Source organism: Pinus tabuliformis, chromosome 5_2, assembly GCF_031772625.1.
Source record: "Pinus tabuliformis cultivar Carrire ecotype Pingquan chromosome 5_2, CPIR1, whole genome shotgun sequence".
Lineage (NCBI taxonomy): Eukaryota > Viridiplantae > Streptophyta > Pinopsida > Pinales > Pinaceae > Pinus > Pinus tabuliformis.
In genome coordinates, this window is record NC_142306.1 from 780357756 (window position 1) to 780377368 (window position 19613).

The following is a 19613-nucleotide window of genomic DNA, read 5'->3' on the forward strand; positions in this document are numbered from 1 at the left end:
CACATAAGTCTCGTGTCAACCTTGAGGGGGTGTTAGAAGACGTAGTGATTAGAGTGGATTCTTGGAGATATCTAGCTGACTTCCTTATTTAAAAAACTAAATCAAACCTGGGGGGCATCCTTTGATTCTAGGGAGGCCTTGGCTAGCCACTGCAGATACATTCATAGGATGTGGGTCTGCGTCGATGATAATTTCAAATGGCCAAGCCACAAAGAACCTTAGTCTCTAACCCCCAACAAAACCAAGTATGGATTTAGGAAACCCTTTGTGGGATGAAGTCAAACCCGAGTTAGATTCTGCCCAGCCACTTCTCACCCTTAGGAAAGCCCAGTACTTCAAGGATGAGACAAAAGATGATATCATAAATGGTTTTGTTAGTAATCCATTTTTTGTTCCTTCTATTGACGACTCAGGGGAGGAATATGTTGTAGATTACTTGAGCTTTGAACAGATGAAGTCAACTCCAAACATCAACAATAGTCTAGTTAAAATAGAAGTGGGTAAATATATAAATGTCAATCTAAACCTGACTGTTGAGAAAAACATATTGTTGTTACAGCTGTTACAGAAGTATAAAAAGGCATTTTCATGGGATTATATAGACATGAAAGCGATCCATCCTAGCCTGTGCACTCACCACATCTATTTAAAGGATGGCTGCAATCTAGTTAGACAAACACAATGATGTATGAACCCTGCACTAAAGGAGGTAGTGAAAGAAGAACTTCAAAAACTCCTAAATGCCAACTTCATTTATCCAATTTATGATAGTCAATGGGTATCCCCACTTTTAATTGTCCCTAAAAGGAATGGCAAGTGGATGGTTTGTGTATATTATAGAGAATTCAATAAAGCCACCCAAAAGGACCATTTCCCTCTACCATTCATAGATCAGTTCCTTGATACCCTCTCTAGGAAGATTTTTATTTATTTTTGGATGGGTTTAGTGTTTATAACCAGATATAGATTGCCCTGGAAGATCAGGATAAAACAATCTTTACCTGCCCTTGGGGAACCTTCGATATAGGGTTCTTCCTTTTGGACTATCTAATGCGCTAGCAAGTTTCCAAAGGGTGGTATTGGGAATTTTCATGGATGAATTTACACCTTACGGTGATGCTTTTGAAACAACATTAGTTAATTTAGAAAAAGTATTAGAATGATGTGGGCGGATTAATGTTTCTTTGAGTAATATAAAGTGTCACATGATGATGAATGAAGGGATTCTGCTAGGACATCTTATTTCTGCTGATGGGATTAAAGTAGACCCTGCCAAGATAGAGTTAATCTTGAAAATTCCAACTCCCAAGACATAGAAAGAGGTACGTAGTTTTTTGGGTCATGAAGGGTACTATAGGAGGCTTATAGAAAAAATTTCAAAGATTTCATCTCCTTTATTCTCCTTACTTACGAAAGATGTGGAATTTGTATGGACAGGGAAGTGCGAGCCAATCTTGATGGAATTAAAGAACTGTGTATCAGCAACTCCTGTTTTGCGAGGAACAAACTAGAGTCTGTCATTTCACATAGGTACAGATGCATCTAATATTGTTGTGGGAGATGTACTAGGCCATCTGGAGGACAAAAATCCATATGATATCTATTACATAAGAAAGAACTTGACTCCAGTTGAACTCAATTACATGGTAATAGAACAAGAGTTCCTTACGGTAGTGCACTCCATCAACAAATTTCGACACTACATCACATGATATCAAGTGTTCGTACACACTGGCCACTCTGCCATTCACTTTTTAATGAATAAACTAGTCACAATGGTAGGAATATACGGTGGTTATTGCTGTCACAGGAATTTGATATAACAATCCTAGATAAACCTGGATAAGATAATGTTGTGGCTGATTTTCTTTCTAGGATAACTATTGGTGATCAATGTATGCCTATTGAAGATTATTTTCCCGATGAATACCTTTTTTTTATTTCAACTCACTCATCATGGTATGCTGACATTGCTAATTATCTTGCTACATGAAGATTTCCACAATACCTATCCTCCAGAGAAAAGAGAAGTATTGTCCAACAAAGTGTTAGATATTTGTGGATTGAGGGAAATCCGTATCATACTAAGCCAAATCATCATATTAGGTGTTGTGTGAGGGAGGACTAAATCTTTGATATCCTTAGAGCTTGTCACGAGGAACCTTTTGGAGGACACTCTGTAGATAAAAGGACAGGATACAATGTGCTTTCAACAGGATATTGTTGGCCCACAATATTTCAGGATGCCAAGAAGTTTATGAAGGGATGTGATAGCGGCCAGATAATGGGTCAACTACTCCACTCAGATGAAATTCCATTACGACCTTAAATAGTTTTAGAGTCATTTGAGAAATGGGACCTCAATTTTCTAGGACCAATTAACCCTTCGTCCCAAAAAAAGTCCTATATCCTGGTCTTCACAGACTATGTCACAAAATGGGTTGCGACAAAAACATTGACCAGAGCCACAGAGCAGGTTGTTTTATACTTTTTGTTTGAACACATTTTTGTTCACTTTGGGGTACCCAGAGAAATAGTGACAGATGGAGGATCCCAATTCACATCTCATTTCATTCAGAAGTTAGTTGAAAAGTACAAAATATGTCATAGGATTACTTCACCTTATCATCCACAAGAGAATGGCTAAGTGGAGAGCACCAACAAGGTTATTGAGGGAATTCTTACCAAGATTGTGGCCACCCATTAGAGTGTTATGAAACCAACTCACAAAAAGATAGAAAAGATAGATTAACGCCTTATAAATATGCCTCTTCGAGGGGGCAACCTCCTTTACATTACACAAATGAACAATTATTCGATGATACAAATGACAAGACCTCCTTTCTATATATAGGAGTCTAGGGGGTCATAATATAATCAGAGCCGACATAACAATAATAATGTAAGGGCACAATAATAACAATATGGGGACTACATGGGTACAACAATATAATAAGGGGGTTGTACTAATAACAATAAGGGGTTAAACTAGTAGTATAGGGGCCTAACATGCCCCTCTCCTTCAAAAAGTGTTGTCCTCAACGCTTGAGTAGTTCTTGATGCTTCTGAATAAAATTCTTGTCCTCCCATGTGGAATCTTTAGCGGGTAAGTTATTCCACTTGATGAGATACTATGAAATTGATTGATTTTGTAGATGTCAGGTTCTTGTTTCTATGATTGCTCCAGGTTCCAATATGATTTTTCCTTCCTCTTCAAGTTCTGGCAATATTGTTTGAATTGGGATATTCTGCAACTTTTGAATGAGTGGACACACTTCTTTGTCCTTCTTCCATTCATCCCTTGCTTCGTTTATCCCATTTGGTTTGATAATAGAAATAGCACAAAACAATGCTTCCACATCCTCATCCTTTCTTGAGAGTACATCTGCAACAAAAATTTCCTTCCCTTTTCTGTAGATGATGTCAAAGTCATAACCCAACATATTTGCAACCCATTTTTTCTATTCTTCTAAAGATAATATTTGTTCTAAAAAGTATTTAAGACTATAATGATCCATTTTTACCTTGAAGTGTCTTCCCATTTGGTAAGGTCGCCATTTCTTAAGTGCATGTAGTATTGCCAACATTTCCTTCTCATAAATAGCTTACCTGAGATGTAATCGTAAAAATACCCAATCACCTACATCAAAGTTGTTTTCACTGTGATGTTGATCTACCTATTGTTTCATTCAATTCTGCACCAAAGTGGTGTTATCCTTTAAAAGTTGGAGAACTTGTTGTTGATGCTCAATGTGATCTTTCACTGCTTGAACCTTTTTCTTCTTGATATGTCCTTCTATCTTGAGAGTTTGAGGAGTGGTAATTTCTTCCAATGCTTTACAAGATATGGTCGGATTCATTTCTTGATGCTCGATGTGATCTTTCACTTCTTGAACATTTTTCTTCTTGATATGTCCTTCTATCTTGATAGTTTGAGGAGTGGTAATTCCGGCCAATGCATTACAAGATATGGTTGGATTCATTTCTTCTTTCTCAATGTGATCTTTCACTTCTTGAACCTTTTTCTTCTTGATATGTCCTTCTATCTTGAGAGTTTGAGGAGTGGTAATTCTTGTCAATGCTTTACAAGATATGGTCGGATTCATTTCTTCTTTCTCTGGGGCTAGGTCCTAGCATATATCCTCTTCTTTTGATGTTTCTTGATCCTTTTCTTCCTCCTCTTCATACTCGAAGTAAAATAATTTCTTCTCAGCACACTTATGACCTTTAGTGCATTTGCTATCACAATTGTAACAAAGCCCTTTTTCTTTTTTTTCTTCCAATTGTTGTGGTGTAAACCTTGTAGGTTGTGGAAGGCTAGGAGAAGAAACACTTCCATAATTATAGTCATGAGTGGTGGGATTCCTTGCTTCCATAATTTCGCTTTCAATTTTTCTTGCCCACCTGAATGCCTTCTCCAATGAATCATGTTCCCAAAGATGAACCTCATGTTGAATGTTATCCTTTAAATTACCTATGAAGACATCAATCCTTTGCTTCTCTGGAATATCATTTACCCTTATATTCAATTTTTTAAAGTACTCAATGTGCTCTGTAATTGAACACTTTTTTTTTTAGATTTATCAATTGGCTAAAGAAGGTGTTTCTCTTTGTATCCTCATAATGTGCTATCATTTCCTCCGTGAAAATTAACCATGTGACAAGTGGTTTATGAGAACAAAGCCCTTTATACCATAAAAATTGATTTGGTTCTAAATAATTAGATGAAATACATAACTTTTGTAATAGTGATACACCATGTAGATCAAAATATTTCTCCGTCTGTAGTATCCAATTTACCGGGTCCTTGCCATCAAACTTCCTCATCTCACTTTTTCTTGATTTTAGGAGCTCGATCTCGAAATGACTGTAACTCTGTACTTTCATATTTTTAAGTTCTGAAATTTCCTCCTGCAGCAACCCTCTGAGTAGTCTTCCTAACCCCGCAAGTTTGATCAAGATTGGATTCGCCAATGAAGAGTTATCCCAAACCTCCCACGATGACCTGAGTATAGACTGGTTCAATAGAGTGAACTTGTACGACGTGCCACGGATCCCTGTTTCAACCTTTTATTCTAAAAATGATACCCAAAATACTACAGTCCGTTCTCTTTCTGTAACCTCTGACGAAAATTCAATCTGATGCTCAGAGCTAAATTTATGACGATTTTCCCAAGGTCACCTGTTTGGAATGTAATTTGGGGGGTCTGCAAAAACCCTAACTTCCTCAAATTATATCTCCAAAAATATAGTACGATAAGATCTGAAGTTCTGAGTCAAGGCTCAAACCGATTGCTTCTCAAATGGGTTTTTTTTTAGCTTCTAAAACTTTGTAGAGAAAGCACTATAGCGATAATTCCACGATAACCTATTTTAGAAGAAATTCTGGAGCTTGCAAAAACCCTAACTTCCTCAGATCATATCTCCGAAAATATAGCTCAACAAGATCTGAAATTCAAACCCGAGTCTTTTTTTTTAGCTTCTGAAATGTCGCAGAAAAAGAGTTATAGCGACAATTCCACGATGACTTGTTTGGAGCAGCAAAACCCTAGAATCCCAAAGCTCTGATACCAAATGTTATGAAACTAGCTCACAGAAAGATAGAAAAGATAGATCAACACCTTAGAAATAAGCCTTTTCGAGGGGGAAACCTCCTTTACATTACACAAATGAACAATTCTTGGATGATACAAATGACAAGACCTTCTTTCAATATATAGGAGTCTAAGGGGTCATAATATAATTAGAGCCAACATAACAATAATAATGTAAGGGCACAATAATAACAATAGTGGGCTTCTATGGGGCACAATAGTAACAATATGGGGACTACATGGGTACAACAATATAATAAGGGGTTACACTAGTAGTATAGGGGCCTAGCATAGAGGAATTGGGTTGATAAACTTCCTGAGGCACTATGGGCATACAAGACTACATGGACGAATACTATAGGATTCTCACCATACAAATTAGTGTATGGTAAAAATCCTTTATTTCCCATAGTGTTCAAAATCAAGACATTAAGAACAACGATACAGGTGAAATTTGATATGGAAACAACATAGAAGCAACTGATGTAAGTCTAACCATAGGTCTGCACATTAATAAAATTAACACATACCAAAACTGAAAAGAAAATGCAATAGGCATGGATACAAAAACTCAGAAATGATTCATTAACGAATAAAATAATTATAGGATAACTTCTCATACTTCACTCACACACTTCTACTTACATTTCTACATCTTACATGCCTCATAGGCTCTTCTCAATTTATACAAATGGATTAGAACCCAAGTAGGTTCTAGATCCCTAAACTAACTCCCAAACTATCTCACATAATCCATAAAATATCTCATCCAATCTGTTATCCCTAGATAAGAGCTAACTAATCCATAATATTCTCAAACCTTCCATAATACTCTTGAATCTTCTCCTATTTACAATAATATTTATTCTCTCCTAAAACTATAAGAAAATACAATAATTAAATAAATCCTAACTTTGTAAACTAGCTCCTCTTGTAAACAATTGACCTGGGTTGGATTCTCCTATATCAAACTCCCCAGGTAAAATAAAATCATGGTCTCCCAACCATTAATCTTCAATAGATGATAAAACTCTACTTGGATCCCAAAGTTTGTTCTGTCGTTGATCAATTACTTTCTCATATTGTTGATGTTCTGTGACTTTTGTTTTCTATCTTCCAGGTTTCTAGAATTTATGTTGTAGTTGTCCTCTCTTTTTGTTGATCTATATTTGTGCAGTCAGATGGATCTTATTGTTATCCTTTCTTTTTCTTTGTTTAATGGACATCTTCTGCGATTATTTCAACATAAGCTTCTTCATTTCTTCAATTTCAATATCTAACTTATTTTCTAGTTGGTGTACATTATTATTTGTTTGCTGAACTTTGTTGTGAATCTCTACACTTTCATTGCACCAAATTTGTCGATTTGAAGGCATGTTGTATTCCATCTTAATTTCCTTTACAATACGCTCTACATTTGGATTGTCCAACCATTCTTCTAAGAACTTTAGTTCCCTGTAATCGATGTTTCGAACAAACTTCTATGGTTCATCATCAGGATTAGATGAGTGAATAAGTCAGAGATTAATGGGGTAATAAATAGAGGATTTGGTTGGGATGGGAATGCATGGAGTCTACATGTTTTATAATGATATGAAACAAATTTAGTTTAATTTATTGATTATTAATGATTACTAATTTCCTATTAATGATTATTAAATTTTGACAATTGTATTTTTAGTTATTGATTAAATGATTAAAATTAAATGTTATGACCTAATATTATTAATGATTATCAACTAACTAATTGTTTTCTGCATAATTAATTAGTTTTTGTTAATTAGAAGATTTTAATGATTAATTTTTAGTATTGACAATAATGTCTAAATGTTGCATGATTAAAAATATTAAATTATAATTAAAACTTGGGTATGGGAGATTATTAGACAGGATTCTTCCATCATCCTCAAAAAATCTAAACCACCCAGAAGAAACATTTCCAAACAGGAATACCTTGCTCTCAAGACCTTAAACCAAAACCCTAATATTGTGGTCTTGAAAGCTAACAAAGGTGGTGCGACTGTTATAATGAACACAAAATATTACAATGAGAAGATGCTAGACCACCTAACCAATAGTGGTTGTTACATCAAATTAAAAAAGAATCCCATAAGAAAGATCTCCAAGAATGTTAATAACTTGATAAAATTGAGCAATGAACACAATATCAAAAATATTATTGAAACCAATCCCTACACCCCTAGGATTTATGGAGCCCCTAAAATTCACAAAGAAGGTATCCCCATTAGACCCATTGTCAATACCATTGGAGGTCCCACTTACCATCTCGCGAAATATCTTGCTAAAAAACTTAAACCTATGGTGGGGAACACTAGCTCCTTTGTTAAAGATTCCAATCACTTCATCAATGAGATTGGCCAAAATTGATCATTATCACCATAGAAAATTTAGAGAATCTATCAAAATAGGAAAACACCCTAACAACCTCAACCGCGATGATGGTTGGAAAATAAGTGATAATTGGATTCCCACTCTAACTAGGGATTCTACCTTCTCCTAGATGCTCCCTGCCCCATTATCACTTGGTCCTCCTTATGGTATACCAAACCCTAAAAAATATTAAAATAATATTTGAATAAATAACAATAATCAAGAATGTATCAATTTAATCTTTCAATCTTTAAATTTATATTAAAATTAAATTCATTTTAATTTTAATTAAACCTTAGTTAACTCAATCCCAATCAAGTATACTTTAAAAACCAGAAAACTTTATAAATCAATATATAATAATAGTCTATAAACATCAAGACTTAGGAACATCATTAACAAAATATCTTAATAATTATTAATAAAGATATAATAATTGTCTATAAGCATCAAGGGTTAGCGACATCACTAACAAAATATTTTAATAATTATCAATTAGGAAAACTATATATTTCCACAAATTTGAGAACAATAGATTAAGATAGTTCATGATCAGTATAACATTAAGTTCTAATTATTATTTATTATTTCAATCATGGTTTAAAAAGAAAAAAATAAAAATTCAATTAGTAATGCACATAAGATTAAGTTAGTTCATGATCATTATTAAATATCAAGTTTTAATTATAATTTAATATTTTTACTCATGCAACATTTAAACATTATTGTCAATACTAAATATTAATCATTAAAATATTGTAATTAACAAAAACTAGTTAGTTATGCAGAAAACAATAAGTTAATTGATAATCATTAATAATATTGGGTCATAACATTTAATTTTAATAATTTAATCAATAACTAAAAATACAATTATCAAAATTTAATAATCATTAATAAAATTAATAAATTAAACGAAATTTGTTTCATATCATTATCAAACTTGTCGGCTCCATGCATTTCCATCCCAACCCTCTCCTCTATTTATTACCCCATTAATATTTGACTTATTCGCTCATCTAATCCTGATGATGAACCACAGAGGTTGGTTTGAAACATCGATTACAAAAAACATGAATGTGATGACTCCATAAAATATCACCACACAAAATGCAGATCGCAAAAGCCTCAAATATATAACTTTAGGTCTGCTACAATATCTCTCATGTTGAAATTTGGCCCATCATTTTCCAATTCATTAGAAACTTGCTTCATAATAGATTTTAGGCTTCTGTGATCCGCATTTTGTGTGGTGATGTCTTCTGGAGTCATCGCATTCATGATTTCATGTATCGACATTTTGAACCAACCTCTGTGGTTCATCATCAAGATTAGATACGTGAAAAAGTCAGATATCTAATCCTGATGATGAACCACAGAGGTTGGTTCAAAATGTCGATATATGAAATCATGAATATGATGACTCCAGAAGACATCACGACACAAAACTTGCTTCATGTCTGTATAAATTTGAGGTTCACCAACATATCCTACATGCACACACCAATGGTCAAATTTAAAAACATGAGGTTTGACAGATGAATCTGTCTTCATGTCTCCATGTTAGTCTTCTGAATAATCTGTAGAATCATCTATGGGAATTGAACCCATGTTCATTTCATCATCGTTGTCACCAAGAAATGATCCTTGCTCTTGTTCACAAATGTATATATTTTTCTGGAGTTTCTCTCCTTCTAAAAATTTCAGTTTATGCTTATTTCTTCTTTCCATCAATTTTTTAATTGTCCATTTAACTATGTGCTTTATTACCCATCCATTTCTCTGTCTTTGTAATAGTTCTAGTAACACGTCAAGTTGTACCTTTAATTTAGCAATCTCTTTCTCATCATCACCAATTCCAATTTCTATGGCATTATCGTGTCCTTTCTCTAGAATCTGCATCTTCTATCGTGAATTTCACTTTGTTCACTGTAACCTACAACTTAATCACTTTACCAAGTTATCTCCTCTGAACTTGGCCAATGGTTCACTTCACTTGAACTTTCTTTCTGAGAACTCCTTGCTCCATTTTGCTGCAAACAACAACTGCGGTAACTCTTTAAATTTTCCTTACAATTAGCAGACTTTGGGTGTCAGGATCCATCGATCATGCACCCATTTACAATCAAAGACTCAAACTTTTTGACTTGACTCTCTGACTCTTAATTTTCTTTTGACTCCATACTTCTAATTTGACATCGATAAATACCTTGTCTTGAATATCTAATTTTTTTAATGTAAAACCCAAACCTTAGTTTTAAACCATGAGAAAATCTAAAATATCAATAAACAACTCTTTGTATAAATCCTTCTTCATTAAATAAAATAATATAATCTCACCACTCATTCTCTCTCATGAACTAAGCACTCATTATCTCTCCTTCACTAATATCCCACATTATTCCAATATGACCCTTCCTTTAAAAAACTATGCAATATATATTATTATTTTATTAATACATGATTTCTAATTCTGATGAACTTCAACCAATGTTGCACCACGACACATTAAATTTTATGCAAAACTGGATGGATTACTACCGTGTCACTGCTCATACCCATTAATATAGCCAAAAATTAGATGCAATGTTTAACCTGGTAAGCAGTCAAGATAGCCAGCAATTATGTGCAGCATTCAATCTGGTAAGCAGTCGACCCACCGAGGTTCTCACATGGTTCTTTTTCCGCTAATTTCTAATGTCATAGTTTCTGTTTCTTCCTTGATTCCAACTTTACCAAAGAGTGTTGTTGCAGCTTCAATCATAAGTGTAGTGGCTCCAATGTTTTCCACAGTCGTACCAATAAGAATGATGATAAGAAATCAAGTGATCTTGACGAAGCAATTAGAAAACTTACTAATCAATTCAAGAATTGTTCCAATATGCAACTCCTTCACTGTCATCTCTCATCCTTTACAATGATAGCTATATTCACTCAAATACTCGAAAGAGTTGTAAAGAAAAATCAATAAAAGACATAGCAGTAAACCTGTATCAAAAGATTGTGGTGTCGACTCTTTAGTTTGCTTGGAAATCGATGTTGAAATCAATTTCAGTGTTGTGATGATGGGTGATATTCATGTCCAGTAGCAGGATGTTCGCAATCTTCTACCCATATCTGTCTTAGTCAATTGCGCACCTCAGGCTTTGTCTTTTCTCACTCGTTGATCAAGAGATATTTTACTTATAATTTGTGTCCTTCCAAGCTCTGATACCAAAATTGACACAAGTCTAACCATATGTCTACACATTATTAAAATTAACACATACCAAAAATGAAAAGAAAATGCAATAGGCATGGACACAAAAACTCAGAAATGATTCATTAATGAATAAAATAATTTCAGGAGAACTTCTCATACTTCACTCACACACTTCTAGTTAAATTCTACATCTTACATGCCTCATAGTATCTTCTCAATTTATACAAATGGATTAGAACCCAAGTGGGTTCTAAATCCCTAAACTAACTCCCAACATATCTCTCATAATCCATAAAATCTCTCATCCAATCCCTTATCCCTAGATGAGAGCTAACTAATCCATAATCTTCTCAAACCTTCCACAATACTCTTGAATCTTCTCCTATTTACAATAATATTTATTCTCTCTTAAAACAATAAGAAAATACAATAATTAAATAAATCTTAACTTTGTAAACTATCTCCTCTTGTAAACAATTGACCTAGGTTAGATGCTATTGCATCAGCAACAGTTCAATGAGCTCAATTATCTAGGTGAGAAAAGGCTAGCTGATATTCAGTAAATAGACATCATTCAACAAAAATGGGCTAGGTGGCACGATAAATTCATTAAAAAGAAGAAATTTCAAAAAGGAGATTGGGCTCTATTATATGGTAAGAGATTCAAGAATTTCAAGGGGAATATGTGCACCAAGTGGCTAGGTCCTTATGAAGTTGACATGGTCTTTGATAATTGTTTCTCCTCCAATAGTTTGCACACCATGTCAACATGTTGAATATGATCCTTTCAAGACTTGTTGTAGATTAGTATATCATCATAAAATAACAACAAAAAATTTCTAAGGAAGGGTTTGAAAATGGAATTCATCAAACCTTGAAATGTGGAAGGTGCATTAGTAAGGCCAAAAGGCATGACCAAAAATTCATAATGACTCTCATGAGTTCTGGAAGATTTTTTGGAATGTATTTAGTCTTCATTCTAATTTGATGATATCCTGAATGAAGATCCAACTTGGTGAAGTAAATTTCTCCATGTAATTCATCCAACAATTCATCAATGACAAGAATGAGAAATTTATCTTTAATAGCGAGCCTGTTAATATCCATATAATTCGGACACATATTCCATGATCCATCCTTCATGTGCACCAATACTACTAGAGTAGAGAAAGAACTTTGACTAGGTTGAATTATACGAGCCTCTAGCATTTTTGCAACCATATACTCAATTTCACTCTCTTGGGCATAAGGATATCTGTAAGAATTGATGTTTGGAGGAACACTTCCTCGAATTAAATGAATAGCATGATCTTGATGAAAAATAGGTGGGAGGCCTTTTGGAGTCTCGAACACCTTGGAATTATTTTCCAAGAAATTTTGGAGATCTCGAGAAATAGATGATTTCGAAGTTTGAACCCCTAGTGAGCTTAAGTTTGCAATTACGCCCCATTGTTATTTCTCCAAAATCTTTGTCATACCATTATAGTTGATCATATTTCCTATTTTCATTTTGATACCCCTTAATTCAACTTCCTTTCCTTCCGAAAAACAAATTCAAGAAAATTTCTTGAAACCTGAAAGCTATCGTCCCCAAAGATTTTAACCATTGGACTCCTAGTACAACATCAACACCACCCATTTGAATGTAAAGCATTGGACTATTTAATACATATTCCTCGATGGTTATTTTGATATTATGGCACTTTCCAGAGCAATTTATAGTTCCTTGTTATGCAACCATCTCACAAAATAGAAGAAGAGATAGATCAACGACTTCAAAATAAGCCTCTTTGAGGGGGAAACCTCCTTTACATTACACAAATGAATAATTCTTGGATGATACAGTTGAGAAGACCTCATTTCTATATATAGGAGTCTAAGGGGTCACAATATAATCGGAGCCAACATAACAATAGTAATGTAAGGGAACAACAATAACAATAGTGGGCTTATAAGGGGCATAATAATAACAATATGGGGACTACATGGGCACACAAATACAATAAAGGGGTTGCACTAATAACAATAAGGGGCTACACTAGTAGTATAGGGACCTAACATGCCCCTCTCCTTCAAAAAGGGTTTTCCTCAATGCTTGAGTAGTTTTGGATGATTTTGTATAAAATTCTCATCCTGCCATGCATAATCTTCAACGATTAAGTTCTTCCACTTGATGAGATACTCTGAAATTGATTGATTGTGTAGCTGTCAGGTTGTTATTTCCATGAATGCTTCAGGTTTCAATATTATTTTTCATTGCTCGTCAATTTCCAACAATATTGTTTGAACTGGGAGCTTGTCACCTATAACCTCCTTTAAGCATGAAACATGGAAAACTAGGTTCACTCGGGAACATGTAAGAAGCTCCAATTTGTATGCCATAGTACCAATATTTTGCAACACCTTACAAGGACCATAATACTTTGGTTATAATTTATTATCCTTTTTATCTTGCTTGAGGGACATTTGTTTGTATCATTGTATCTGTAACAATACCCATTCACGTACATCAAAACTTCTTTCGTTGTGATATTGATGTGCCTATTGTTTCATTTGATTTTGTGCCAAAGTGAAGTTATCCTTTAAGAGTTGGAGAACTTGTTTTTGATGCTTGATGTGATATTCCATTGCTTGAACCTTAGAATTTTCACTTAAAGATGATGTGATGGATGGTGTATGATATCCATAAAGTGCCATAAATGGGGTCATTTTTCTGAAGTGTTATACCACCATTCAACCAGAGGTCACCACTTGACCCATTATGTTTGTTTATTAGATACAAAGAAATGAATATATCCTTCCAAACATTTGTTCACTATCTCCATTTGTCCATCTATCTTGAGAGTTTGAGGAGTGGCAATTCTTGCCAATGCACTACAAGATATTGTCGGATTCATTTCTTATTTCTTTGTGGTTGTTTCCTGGTGTATATCCTCTTCTTTTGACGTTTCTTGATACTTTTCTTCCTCCTATTCACAATCTATGTAAAATAATTTCTTCTCAACACACTTATGGCCTTTAGTGTATTTTCTATCACAACTATAACAAAGTCTGTTTTCTCTTTCTTCTTCCAATTTTTGTGGTGTAAACCTTGTAGTTTGTGGAAGGCTAGGAGGAACAACAATTCCATCTTTATAGTTGTGAGTGGTAGTGTTAGGTTCCTATACCAATAGGAGTCATAATTTTGAATGACTAAGGTTAAGCCTTGTAATATTGTACATACCTTTGCTTTCTGCAAATGCTTTCCATATTATAAGAATTAAAAAATGTAAAGAGGGTGTGTCCAAAAAGAAAAATCAAAGAACAAAAGAATAAGAGAAGGTCAAAAAAATGAAAATATATGAACCCCAAAAACAAAAGAGACCATGAAAGTGTGCAAGTCTAAATGCCACTACTATTTGCTTTTATGCATAATAATGATTGTGTGCAACTTGTTATTCATGCCACAATCCATGGTATTCAAACTATTTAATCTTGGTTATTTCATGCTTTGAATTTTATATTTATAGTTAGAGAATAAAATCTGACCAAACAATTTAATCTTGGCAGACCATTAGATAGGTAGAGAAAATAAAAGGAGCTCATAAGCTTAATCTGAGCCCTTGGATGATATAAGGTTAGAATTAGATAGATTACTTTTCAAAAGAAAAATAGATGAATAAGGGTTTGCTAGCCTAAACGCACCCAAAGAAATGAAGAAAACATGTTAGGGTAAGAGATGGGTAAGTAGAAGAAAGGTTGTTGAACTACAAAGTTAATTGGATCAAAACACATGCATCATGCTTAGATACATATTTCAACATGTATGATCAATTATGGAAGCAAAGACAAAGGTTTAAAGGTTCATGTGATTAACTCCCCCTCATTCTTTTTTCCCCTATACTTACTAATTTCCTATCCACAAGTATGTTCTAGTACTTTTAAATCCTACAAGTCAAAGAGGCTCAGAGCATTTCTCTGACTTTTGGTGGGACCGGACCCTCAGCTTAAAAACTAACCATAAAAGCCAGCAGTACCACAATAAATGGGACAACATGAAATTAGTTCACTAGCTGTCTCTATCTACCTGCGAGAAGATATTTGTATTTCCTAGATTAAATCTCAAGTCAGTTTGAGATATTTGTAATAAAGCCTTACTATAAATACTTCACAATTTGAAGTATGTATGGTGGATTCTTAGACATTTCTATAGACTTCTTGATCAAAAGAATGTAAAGCCACTGGAGCATTGACTGAGCCATCAAGCTGGATTGATGAATAAAGACCAGATATTTCAAAGGATTCATGTGTTGAGCAAAGTGCAGACAAGTATTTTCTCACGTTGTTGTTATCTTTATTAAAGTTTTTCCATAATGTTTATCTGAATCTGAATGCCATAACTAGAGTATTATCTCAGAATTTGTTTAATTACACTCTGTTATAATAGTTAGGTAAATAAATGTTTTCTACTCATATCTAAGTTAAGGAATTCTTAATTTGTCCTTAGTTTAGGTTGTCTCTTTATAATCTATAGCAAAGGATTCTTAATTGTCCTTTATTTTTTATTACCCTCTATTCCTCATTTCAATCCCAGTCTGAGAATTCTTAATTACTCTGTCACCATGGTTAAAACCTTTTTCACCCCTCTAGCCCTAAGACTTGCACTCTACTATGCTATCTTGCCCTTTGAACGTTCCCTTTAGTGAGTTGATCTAGTCTTGCTGCTCTTTTCTTGACTCCATAGCCCAATGGTCTAAAGACATCATTCTATCCATCTGTTTAAAGGATCCCACCACCCAATCTTCAATACAAATCAAAAAACCCTTGAACATTAAGAACTAGCCTAAAATCCCATCAAACAAAGCTAGATCGTATAGAGAGAGCCCTCTCTGAGCTTAGGTTGGCTAGAGCCTATGCCCAAAAGTTGGTTTGTGGTTACCTCGGTCATTTTATTTCTTCTATTAACTTCTAGAGAAAATTTTGAGTGATAACATAGTGGTGACTCCACTGGGGACTCAACAACTCCTTAGTCCTAATAAAGCTTTAAGAAAAATCTAATTCTATATTTTGAGCCTCTTAAAGTCGCTTGTTAGTTATATTGAAAAAATCTCACAAAAACAATTCAAAAATTTGAAATTCTGGCTTCTAGGAAGACTCATTTTACTAGGGCTGATCCAGATCCCAACCCTTCCCTAGTAGTTGATAATCTCAGCCCGATTTCAAGAAAATCTAAAATAGAAGAAAGTTCAGTTAGTCAAATACCTTTAGTTAAAGGTAATTCATGTCCTGATGTGTGGTTATTTTAGAAGATCTTCCCTTTGATGTGCAATTTGATATTTCATTATTTAGAACAAAATCTGAAAGTGCAATATATGAAACTGTTCTAGATCCTAATTTCATTGCAGACCTTGAATTCTAGCAGGCCAACAGATCAATTGATGAGCACATTCTGAAATCTCCACAATCATACATTAATACTACTACTACCCTGAGTTTTCTGAACAGTTCTCCACTACTTTGAGTTCACCATTATTCCCTTCAACTTCAGTACTTTCTGAATTCCACATTCTGCACCACCATTTATACCTTCACTTCCTCACCAACCTATCATTACTCATTGACCACCTACTAGTCCTGGTTCTTCATCCACTACTACATTAATTCCAAGTATATCAACCCCACATCTTAACCCATCCAAACCAATAGCAATGGCAAACATATATGCTCCTCTTGTTTTACTTGCCCAACTTCATGTTATGCCTGTATATTATCAGAGTAAGATTCCCTTGTTTGATGCTACTGGTCAGTACACTGCCCAGCAGCATGTAAAAAAGATGTCTGACGTTTTTGAGCTACACGAAATAGATGAAGCCAATGTCCAGATGAGATTCATTGCCAAAAATTTGACTGGTGATGTCAAGAAGTGGTTTAAAGCCTTCCCTGCCAACCACATAGCAGACCTAGCAAATTTCCAAAGTTTTTTTATTGATAGGTGGGGAAAGAAAAAGAATCCCTTAAAAATCCTTTCAAAATATGAGAATATTAGGAGAGGACCTAATGAAACTGTTAAAGATTACTGCACTAGATTCAATAACATATATAATGCAATCCTAGTTAACCTTAGACCCCCACCTGACTTAGTGTTAATAAAGTTCCCTGATGGTTTTGATATAGATATGACATACCAACTTAGGGAAAGAAACCCCCCAACATTAGAACAAATGCAAAGTGTAGCTGTTAGTGTAGAGGCTAATTTGTTAGCTAAAAGGGCTAGAGTTAGAAATGAAAAAAGAACTGCTAAAGATGAAACTTCACCATCTGATATTAAAATAGATAACTTGGCCAAAAACATGGAAAGACTAATGGAGAGAATAGGTAACATGGAAAGGAAACCCCAATGGGATAACCAACAAGCACCTCCAATTAGAAACCCAAATTTCAGAAACAACCAAAACATGGGGAAAAACAGACTAGATCAGAACATAAGGCCTCCTTTTCAAGAAAATTATGTAGATACATCCCATCCAGAAGATCCAGAGCATGATACACAAATTAACCTAATGGGAATAAATGATGAGGACACTGTTTTACTAACCCAAGATGAGCAGGAACTATATATGCTGCAGCAATTACAGGTACAGTCTGGTGAATCATTTGATTATAAACAAGGATATGACTCTGCCATTTTTGAAGTTCATAAACAGTATAATGTAAGAAGCAAAAGAAATGTACATGTCTGTGACCAAACTAAGAAAACAACACAAAATCAACCCAAGAAAATAAAAGAAGCCCCTGTTTCAAAGATCCTCCAAATTCTCCCTAGGCAGAACCCTAATTCTTATGGCCCCACAATTCTAGATATAACCTTTGATTAACCTTCTGTTGATCAACAATCCACTTCAATTCCACTTGAAAATACACATAACAAGACCCCCAATAAAGAAAAAGAAGATAATCCTACTCAAATCCCTGCTACAAAAACTCCAAACCTTCAAACATAAAAACTCTTTTTGCCATTCAATTTGGGAGCAGAGATAGAAAAGCTAAAGATTTCAGCCCCTTTAACAGAACTAATCGAGAATGAACCTTATAAATCACAGATAAACCAGACCTTAAACATTATTGAAAATGAGGATTCAGTTAACTTTTTTGATGACCAACCAGAACTCATATTTGGTCCAGATGTTAATGGAAAACCGTTAGAAGGAGGAATTCCACCTTATTACATTAGCCTTAGTATCCATGACAAAATTCTACACAATGCAATGTTGGATTCTAGGGCCTCCCACAATTTAATGCCCAAATCAGTAATGGAGAAATTGAACCTCAACATTGCAAGGCCTTACAAAGACTTGTTCTCATTTGACTCCAGTCAGGTAAAGTGTCTAGGATTGATTAAAGACCTATGTGTTACTTCAATCCAATATCCTTCCAAAAGCATCCTTATGGACATTGTAGTTGTTGACATCCCACCAAAGTATGGCATGCTGTTATCCAGATCATGGGGGGGCAAACTTCAGGGATCTTTACAACTAGATATGTCATATGCAACAATCTCTATTTTTGGACCACCTAAGAAACTATACCGAGAAACCTTAATGAAACATATGCTAAGTAGCCAGGATCAACCTCAAAACTTTCCCATATACTCCATACACTCAGATATTGATTCTTTTATCTTGTATAATGCTGATCAAACAAAAGAAACACTTTTAGACAGTATTGATACAGAACCAAAAGAAATTTCAGTTTCTACACAAAATGAAACTAACCAAACTACAGAACTATTCAATGAACAAAAAGGTCAAATTGTTGTAAATGATGAAAAGTTTGTTGCACTAGATAGTGAAAATTATGATCATGAGATATCATGGTATTTAGAATTTTATGGATCAGTAAATAGGTTAGGAGCAGGAGCAGGAGTGTGGATATATAATTTGGAGAACAATTACTCAGAAGTCCATGCATATAGATTGAATTTTAAATGTACTAATAATATAACTGAGTATGAAGCATTAATTTTAGGTCTTATGTTAGTTAGGAATCTAGGAGCTAAAAGAGTTTCTGTCATGGGAGACTCTGAACTAATTGTAAAATAGATTGATGTTGTATATATGACTAAGGACCCTAGATTAATTTGTTATAGAGACACTATTGTAGAAATACTTAACACTTTCCTAGAAACAAAGCTTGCAGTAATCCCTAGAAAACATAACATGCAAGCCCATAGTTTAGCAATGTTTGCTAGCACTTGTAAATTACCCTTCCAACCTAACTATCAGTACACTACTGAAGTTAGGCATAGACCTGCAATTCCAGATAATTTGAAGAATTGGCAAATATTTTCTAATGATAAACAGATAAATAACTTTTTACTTTCAGAAGAAGAGTTTGTAAATAACAATATAAATACTTATACATCCATACATCCTGACACTAAGGATAAG